This window comes from Neolamprologus multifasciatus, chromosome 8 (assembly GCF_963576455.1).
Source record: "Neolamprologus multifasciatus chromosome 8, fNeoMul1.2, whole genome shotgun sequence".
Classification (NCBI taxonomy): Eukaryota; Metazoa; Chordata; class Actinopteri; order Cichliformes; family Cichlidae; genus Neolamprologus; species Neolamprologus multifasciatus.
Genome location: NC_140446.1, coordinates 14,508,134 through 14,518,081, shown reverse-complemented (window position 1 = coordinate 14,518,081; position 9,948 = coordinate 14,508,134).

Below are 9,948 nucleotides of genomic sequence, written 5' to 3'. Positions count from 1 at the left end.
TGAGTTTTTTGTATTATGTTCTTAGTTCACTTTGTTGTCCCAGCTTATTCTTTAGTGTAGTGTCTTTGTTTGGTTTTCTTGTATTCTGTTTAGTTCTCTGAGTATTTAGTAGCTCCCGTCTGTGTCTCTTTGTTGTTGGTATTGTCTGTGTTTCTTAGTTGCTCTGTCTCCCCTAGTCTAGTTTGCGTCTTCCTGTTTTACTTTGAAGGTCTGTGTCTCATGTGAGTGTATCCTACTTTGCTCCCGGTCTCGTCAGTTCTGATTTTCCCCAGCTGTGCTCTCCTTCCGTGTCTCATTCCCCTCGTTACTTCCCAGTGTATTTAAACCCCGTGTTTCTCTGAGTCAGTGTCGCGTCGTCCCTCTTGATGTGTGGATCTCCCTGTGTCTCCCCGTGAGTCTTAGTTTGTTAATTCCCTGTGTGTTTTAGTTTGTTTTTCCTGCCAGCAAATAAAGCTGCGATTTTGAGTTCATCCCCTGAGTCTGAGTCCTGCATTTTGGGTCCTACTCCTGCTTGCCACACTGCAATCCTTGACAGAACGACGCGACCAGTAATGGATCCAGCGGACTCACCGTGGAAGCGCAGCTCCCGTTTTGACGGGACCCGGCTGGCGCTTGGAGGGCCTCCGTGCTGCCGTTCCTCGCTAGCAGCCCACCCTTCGGCCCGCTCGTCTGCTTCCTCCCCGCGGACGCCCCGGTCTCGCAGAAGACGCTCCAGCCGGTCCCGGGAGGATTACTACGTGCCTGCCAGCAACCAGCTTACGCCTGCTCAGGCATTCTATAGGATGTTAGGGATTGTTATCGTGCCACCCGACTCACCCAGCGTGTCCACATCACTGCAGCAGCCACCTGCAGCTCCGTCAGCTGATCAGCAGCCACCTGCAGCTCCGTCAGCTGATCAGCAGCCACCTGCAGCTCCGTCAGCTGATCAGCAGCCACCTGCAGCTCCGTCAGCTGATCAGCAGCCACCTGCAGCTCCGTCAGCTGATCAGCAGCCACCTGCAGCTCCGTCAGCTGATCAGCAGCCACCTGCAGCTCTGGGTCCAGTGTTTTCCGCTCAGCAGCCGCCTGCAGCTCCGGGTCCAGTGTTTTCCGCTCAGCAGCTGCCTGCAGCTTCGTGTCCAGTGTTTTCTGATCAGCAGCCGCCTGCAGCTCCGTGTCCAGTGTTTTCCGCTCAGCAGCCGCCTGCAGCTCCGGGTCCAGTGTTTTCCGCTCAGCAGCCGCCTGCAGCTCCGGGTCCAGTGTTTTCCGCTCGGCAGCCGCCTGCAGCTCCGGGTCCAGTGTTTTCCGCTCGGCAGCCGCCTGCAGCTCCGGGTCCAGTGTTTTCCGCTCGGCAGCCGCCTGCAGCTCCGGGTCCAGTGTTTTCCGCTCGGCAGCCGCCTGCAGCTCCGGGTCCAGTGTTTTCCGCTCGGCAGCCGCCTGCAGCTCCGGGTCCAGTGTTTTCCGCTCGGCAGCCGCCTGCAGCTCCGGGTCCAGTGTTTTCCGCTCAGCAGCCGCCTGTAGCCCATTCACCAACTCCACCACCATCACTTTCATCTCAAGTTCAGTCACCCATAGCTCGGTCTTCACCCCCGCTATCTATAGCTCAGCCGCTACCCCAAACAGATTATCTGCAAACTTTGTTACAGTCCATAGCCCAGTCAGTAGCGCAGTTAGTAGAGGAATCATTAACTTTGTCATCTGCACAGTCAGCCACTCATCTTCACCCTCAGCCAGGGGTCCCTATTGCCTCTGGCCCTGCATCTGCTCCAGCTGGAGGGCTCGAGGAGCCCGTCCAGCCGCCTGTCTCGTCCGCTGGAGGGCCCGAGGAGCCCGTCCAGCCACCTGTCTCGTCCGCTGGAGGGCCCGAGGAGCCCGTCCAGCCTCCTGTCTCGTCCGCTGGAGGGTCCGAGGAGCCCGTCCAGCCTCCTGTCTCGTCCGCTGGAGGGTCCGAGGGGCCCGTCCAGCCTCCTGTCTCGTCCGCTGGAGGGTCCGAGGGGCCCGTTCAGCCTCCTGTCTCGTCCGCTGGAGGGTCCGAGGGGCCCGTTCAGCCTCCTGTCTCGTCCGCTGGAGGGTCCGAGGGGCCCGTCCAGCCTCCTGTCTCGTCCGCTGGAGGGTCCGAGGGGCCCGTTCAGCCTCCTGTCTCGTCCGCTGGGGGGCCCGAGGAGCCCGTCCAGCCACCAGCTGCTCCACTAGCGGCCGCATCCACGCCTGCAGCAGCAGCCGCATCCACAGTTTCGTCCACGCCGCCGCCTGCTGCAGCGCCTCCGTCTCCGGCTTCACCACCGTCATCCACGCCGTCGCCTGGTCCGGCTTCACCACCGTCATCCACGCCGTCGCCTGGTCCGGCTTCACCACCGTCATCCACGCCGTCGCCTGGTCCGGCTTCACCACCGTCATCCACTTCGCCGTCGCCTGGTCCGGCTTCACCACCGTCATCCACTTCGCCGTCGCCTGGTCCGGCTTCACCACCATCGACTTCGCCGTCGCCTGGTCCGGCTTCTGCCTCATCTGCCTCACCTGGTCCGGCCTCTGCCTCATCTGCTTCGTCTGGTCCTGGTCCAGCTCCGCCTTGGTCTGGTCCAGCTCCAGCTCCGCCTTTGTCTGGTCCAGGTCCTGGTCCAGCTCCACCTTTGTCGGGTCCTGCCTCAGCTCTGCCTTCGCCTGGTCCTGCCTCGTTTGGTCCTGCGGTTGCCACACCGCCGTCAGAGCCAGCTCGACCTGTTTCACCTCGCCTCTGCCGGCCGTCTTCCGGGCCTCTGAGTTGGCATCATGGCCTTCGGGGACGGCCCCCAGAAAGAGTTCGTCGCCGCCGCTGGCATCGCGGCCGACCTCCGGCCCTGCTTAGTGGCCACCGCTGCCTTCCAAGTGGTCGGCCTCCTGAGTGGTTTTGCCTGCGCCGCCGTCGTTGCCGCCGCGTGCACGGTCGGCCCCCAGAACAGTCTCTACGTCGTCGCCGCCGTTGCCCTCCGCACGGCCGGCCTCGGGACCAGCTCTGTCACCTGTGCCACCCACCTGGTCGGCCCCCCGACCGTTTGACTTGTGAATTCTTGTGCCGGCGACCTTCGGGTCGGTCCCCCGAACTGTTTTTCTGTTGTTGCCGTCTTCACGGCCGGCCCCCTGAACTGGCCTGTGTTTGGGCTGTTTTCTTGGGCTCCAGTGTTTCCTGTGCACTGCTTTTTGTTTTCTGTTCCTGGCCCTCCGTCCTGGGCCCCCGCTGCCCACCCTGGTTGGGTTGTCTTTTGTTTTTCCTGTTGGGCTGTCTGGGGCCAGCCCTTGAGGGGGGGGTACTGTCATGGTCCTGGGTCAGTGACCCAGTGTGTTGAGTTTCTTGTGCCTCTGAGTTTTTTGTATTATGTTCTTAGTTCACTTTGTTGTCCCAGCTTATTCTTTAGTGTAGTGTCTTTGTTTGGTTTTCTTGTATTCTGTTTAGTTCTCTGAGTATTTAGTAGCTCCCGTCTGTGTCTCTTTGTTGTTGGTATTGTCTGTGTTTCTTAGTTGCTCTGTCTCCCCTAGTCTAGTTTGCGTCTTCCTGTTTTACTTTGAAGGTCTGTGTCTCATGTGAGTGTATCCTACTTTGCTCCCGGTCTCGTCAGTTCTGATTTTCCCCAGCTGTGCTCTCCTTCCGTGTCTCATTCCCCTCGTTACTTCCCAGTGTATTTAAACCCAGTGTTTCTCTGAGTCAGTGTCGCGTCGTCCCTCTTGATGTGTGGATCTCCCTGTGTCTCCCCGTGAGTCTTAGTTTGTTAATTCCCTGTGTGTTTTAGTTTGTTTTTCCTGCCAGCAAATAAAGCTGCGATTTTGAGTTCATCCCCTGAGTCTGAGTCCTGCATTTTGGGTCCTACTCCTGCTTGCCACACTGCAATCCTTGACAGAAGCAGCAACATCTGTCATATTGATCCTTCTTAAAGCAAATGAGCCAAAGGCTTATCTAGTCAAACTCTGTCAAGATTTGATGAGTAGGAGGTTGTTAAGTTGACACATCAATAAAAATGGAAAGAAGAGAAAAACTGCAGTTTTCATATATATATATATATATATATATATATATAGATATATATATATATAGATAGATAGATATCTCATCGGAGGTCTCTGTCCAGAAGAGCGCAGTCCTGGGAACAGCTAAGATACTGCGCAGGACCCTCAAGCTCCCAGGCCTCTGGTAGAGGACCCGAGCTTGAAGGATAAACCTTCAAGCTGGGTGTTTTTTTACATATATATTCTTGTTCGCGAGTGATGGGAGAAGGGAGCCGGAGATCGACAGACGGATTGGGGCTGCAGCTGCAGTAATGCGGACGCTGCACCGGTCCGTCGTGGTGAACAAGGAGCTGAGTGTAAAAGCGAAGCTCTCAATTTACCGGTCGATCTACGTCCCTACCCTCACCTATGGCCACGAGCTGTGGGTAGTGACCGAAAGAACGTGATCGCGGATCAAGCGGCAGAAATGAGCTTCCTCCGAAGGGTGGTTGGCCTCTCCCTTAGAGATAGGGTGAGAAGTTCGGCCATCCGGGAGGGGCTCAGAGTAGAGCCGCTGCTGCTCCACATCGAAAGGAGCCTGCTGAGGTGGTTCGGGCATTTGACAAGGATGCCTCCTGGGCGCCTCCTGGGTGAGGTGTTCCGGGCATGTCCCGCCGGGAGGAGGCCCCGGGGCAGACCCAGGACACGCTGGAGAGATTATATAACTCGGCTGGCTGGGAACGCCTTGGTGTTCCCCCGAATAAGCTGGAGGAGGTGGCTGGGGAGAGGGAAGTCTGGGCCTCTCTGCTTAGGCTGCTGCCCCCGCGACCCAGCCTCGGATAAAGCGGATGTGTATATATGTATATATGTATATATGTATATATATATATATATATATATATATATATATATATATATATATTTATTAGTGGATGATTAAGGATGCTTTGAGTGACAAGGAGGGCACTGACAGATGGCTACACCGCTATCTGTCTCCAAGACGCTTCAGAATGCAGTGGCTACATCCATCGTTTATCCATGACTCCCACTCCACCAAGCAAAAAAGGGAAAAAAAGCTAAATAAATTCTTTTTTCTTTGCTCACACTTTTTCCTCTTTTTAATTCCACGAACTGGCAGTGAGATAATCCCTCTTCAGACTACTCTAGACCTTTGTCTAACATACATTAAGCATCATGAGTGTAATTGACCATCTAACCACATAAAAATCCATTTTCGGCTCGGTTCATATTTTTGTAAAAGTGCTTGAAAATGTGGTCATCACTGCTGAACTCAGTGCATCTTTTTTTTTTTTCCCTGCAGCAAATAAAAAACCTATTTCAAAAGCAGATACAATGTGAAAATGTCCTAATGCAATAATGATGTAGCTCTTCAAAAATGATTTATTTCTTCATGATAATAACTGTTAGTGAGTATTTGGAGTATATATACAGTATGTCTGCTGTGGTCACCAAAATAACATCTTCCCTTTTATTAATTAGCTTCTGGGTCTAAATTAATAAGGAAAAACACATTAAAATAGTCTGTGTAATCACTTGTGAGATTAACAAAGTCTGATAATACTCCTGATTATAGACTGACATTAAACCAACACAGCTCCAGTTTGTACAATTTTCATGTAAATGTAACATTTAGTAACACCTTCAAACATTTGTTATTTAAATGAAACCCCAATACTCCTGGTTAACATTTGATATTGCATATTAAGTATATTGGTTGCTGATAACTCTGAGTCTCAGGGTCTATGGGTCAGATCAGCAGGTGAAGCCAAACCTACACTACTGCTTATCACACTGTTTTGATTCTAGCACTGAGACTCACCCATGTCAGCAGTGTTCCTGCAATTGCAGGCTGTATAGCAGATAAGCGTGATGGAAAACTCGAGCATCAGCTGCGAGCAGAAGAGTATGGAGTGAAGAGAAAAGAGTGATGGGCTGCAGATGAAAACTGAGGGGAAACAGATTACCCTCGGCTATGGACTACTGGAGAAAACTGGCTGAAGTTAAGCAGCATGAGTGGGCAGGTTGCAGAGGTTAGGTCGCATACTGATGATTGGAAATAGAGACTTATGCTCAGTATACAGCCGTTTAGACAACAGCAAGACTTGACAACCTGACAAGAAGTGCCAAGAGATTCTGCCTTAAATAGACTCGAGCAATTAGGAGCAGCTGCTGAGTAATGAGGACAATGCAGGGCGGTGAGGTTGTGAAAATCCAGATAAACTGAGGTGCTATCATGATGTGTGAGGACTAGACGGCAGCATGATTAGAAATAAAGTTTGTCTTATAAGGACTCCTGTATGATGGACCCAAAGCAGACAGCTAGCTTAGCAGAAAAGCTGGAAATAATAGACTGTATTTAAAAGATGGCTGTAGCCACTATGACATCACTTAGTGGTTGCTGTAGTTTTGACTGTTTTTTATCTTGAGTATTTTATAACTAAAGGTGACATATAAGGGGTAGATGTGACCAATAAATCAAGCTAGTTTGCCTCTAATAGGGATTATAGTTCACAACATAACCATTTTGTTCTATTCATTAAAACCGGCACTTATTCATTAAGTATTTTCTCACATAATATATTAAGGGTCATTTACTCGTGGCCTTCTTTTTGCAAACACTGGTCACACTTTGCTGGCTGCTAAAAGCAAAGGTGGTTTAAAGCACTTTTGCACTGGCATCACTTTTCAGCTTGCTAATTTTTACCTTTTTAAAAGAACAAAAAAAAAAGTATGTCTGAAACTGAAGTGCAAAAGTAACAAGCCGTGTCTTGTTATTTCTTGACTGGAAGCAATAATGTCCTGAGGTCCTTTTTGTCAATGTTTTGCAAAGCTTGCAATGTAACCGGAGGAGCTACATCCGCTTGCTGTTGGTTGCAGCTTCGTAATTACTAGACAAAATTTACACTGGTATCAGTCTTTTTCTTCAAAAAACAAGGATATTTCTCAGAAATCCATGCTTATGTTATAAATTGGTTATTAAAAAAAGACTGTAAATGCTGAAACAGTAGAGATGCACTGTGAAGATTGATACTGAATTTAACACTGAGCCTGATTGCATCAATTAACACAAACTGCCTCCACCATGAAACAGTTGCTAGAAATAACTGAATGTAGAAATACAGAATTTGACAGAAATATTTCCACGCTTTCTCGCTCTCTGATCATATGACCTCACTCCACTTTGAACTCAGCAGTTCTGAAGTCTGCATCTTGACAGCCTGTGCATAGGGAACATCCTGATTATAGCACAGTCCCAACCAGAGTCTGAGGTCAGGACCACAATCTGTCTTGCAGGCTGACTTCGGAGTCTCTCAGGATCAGAGGGATGTAGCTTGTGGATGCCCCATCAATGACAGCAACCCTAAGGGTTTCTTTGTATGTGAGGGGGGTGGGATACATGAAGTGTCCCTGTCATTCCTGCACATCAGAAGTATAATAGCGTATTAAAGAGTCTTCTGAAGAGTGATTTTTCTGGGAAAATTCCCTTGTGGCAAGCATATGTAGTCTAAACTCCTGTATTAAGTCTGGGCATACATCTCCCAGCAAAGGTTTGGACTTACCGATCTCCTTTCATTTGAATGAAAAGCACATTTGTTTTCATCTAAACTGATCAAACATCTTGAAAATAATAAGTCATAAAAAATCGAGTTCTTAATGTTTTTACTAGAACGTCTTTGCAGTTGTATAGAGGTCCATTTTCAGCACAAAAATACTCCCAACAATGATGCATTGTTACTTATTGCAGCTTTATCATGTTAAAATGCTAACTAAGCACATTAACAGGAGTAAAAACTGTTTCTTACAAAGAATAGCTAATACCTTTTATTCATGTTTGAAGGATTGAGGGCTGCTTCATGCACAAAGTTTCCCAAATATTTCACATGAGAATATGAACTGCTCCCTTTCCTTTTCCAGCAAAATGTCTGGTTTTATTCAAAACAGCTGCTAGATGACAACCTGCAAGGCATTTGTTTCTCTGACTAGAGACTCTGTTGTATTTGTCCTCTTGCTCAGTTGTGCAACTCTGATTAGAGCCAAGTTGTGCTGTTCTGTGAAGGGCACAATACAAACCATTATATGGAAGCTTCACTTTTTTTTGGCAATTTACTCCCTGCGGAGTAGCCTGCATTTTAAGAATACTGTGATGGGCTTTGTGATGGGAGATAATAGTTGCCAAATTTATTGCTTATTTAATCAGCAGAACAATTTTCAGCTGTGCTAACATAATTGGAAAATGTTTTTCTAATGATCAATCAGCCTTTTAACAATGATAAACTTGCATTAGGTACCACAATGTGCCACTGGAACACAGGAGTTGATTGCTGAAAATGGGCCTCTGCACTGCGTAGGTATTCCATTAAAAAAAAAAAAAGCTCTATGATGAATGATTCCTTTAATCATGAATTGTCATTTCCAATACTTGTGATTATTTTCAGATTATATTAGATATAAACAAATGTTTTCCTTTACAAACACAAGTGTATTTCAAAGTGACCCAAAACTTTTGAGTGCTTCGTGCTTAATTTTAGTTTTAAAAAAAAGTATTTATAATTCATTTCCCTAAACAGTACCTGTCTTTGTAAAGGTAACAAAATATAACAGTGACAACACTAAAAAAACATCTTAAAGTACCACACTGGCTACATATATGGAGCTAATTGGGAAAAGAGCTTTGTGGGTATTGATCCAACCTCTTGTTAATAGCGTGGCCATGTAGGGATGAAACACACTACTCTGTCTGTCAGCCTCTTTTTTTTCACCTTTGTTATTTCTCCTTTGCCAAGAGAATATCTTACACTGGTGGAGGTAGCATACAGTCATTAGAAAAATAATTCAGTAGCTGGTAAAAACTCCAATAACTTGCAGCAGTCGTTCTCTGTATGACTTTATTAGTCTCTCACATCGTTGTAGATACCACCACTCTTAGCAGTTTGTATGAGGTTTTTGTGCTGATATCCTCCATTTGTTTTTTGCAAAGTAGTGATGTGCATTATGGCCACACACATCTCCACTTTGGTCTTGTCTGTCGAAAAGTCATTGTTCAAGAACTTCTGTGGTTTGTTCTAATGCAACTTTGCAAACCAAGGTTGTGCTGCGTGTTCCTTTTAGAGAGAAGAGGCTTTCTCCCGGCAATCCTTCCAAACATGTCATACTTACTCAGTGTTTTTGTAGTTGTACTTTCATGAACTTTAACATTTAACATGCTAACTGACGCCTGCAGAATCTTAGATGTAGCTCTTGGGGTTGTTGCAGTTTCTCCAAGCATTGCACAACCCCAAGAGCTTGTGGTGTATTTGGGGACATCCACTCCTAGGAAGATTGTGGGATTGTGCTAACACACAACTGAATTCTCCTGACTAGCAAACTGAGAAAGCTTCTATTTTTATAAAAGTGCTAACACTTGCTGATGATTAATTAATGAAATTGTGTTTGATTAGCAGAACTTGGTTAATGCTTTTAATCTGATTCTTATGGAACCAGTAGGGGTCCATAGAGTCCTGTGAAAACTTTGTTTTGGATGACTTCAGACCCACTTTCCACCTCTTTGGTCCACCTATGTTATCTAAATTACTACCTTGAACCTTTTTTATTCCTATTTTTGAAAGGTACTTTGTACTTATTATGTTGTCTGGCTTTGCAGCTAACAGCAACAGCACACTGCAGGCTAACATGCTTGGGAGCACCCTGTTTTGTCTTAGATGTAATATGAACATAGACCTAACCTAGGCCTGTGGCCTGATGAATCACTAAGGATGTAACAACTTTATCCACAAGTATTTACATACCTTGAGAACTGATTGACATACATGCTGCCTGGTATGTCACTTGATGATGTATGTGCCCGTAGGAGCGTCATGATTGAAAACCAGCCAAAAACGCTGCACATTACTCAAGATATACATTTTTTGAGGACCCATTTTTTACCCCTTTGGAAGCAGGAAATTTAAACCGTCAACTTTAAGGAAGCAGCAGCGTCCAACCAAATGAACC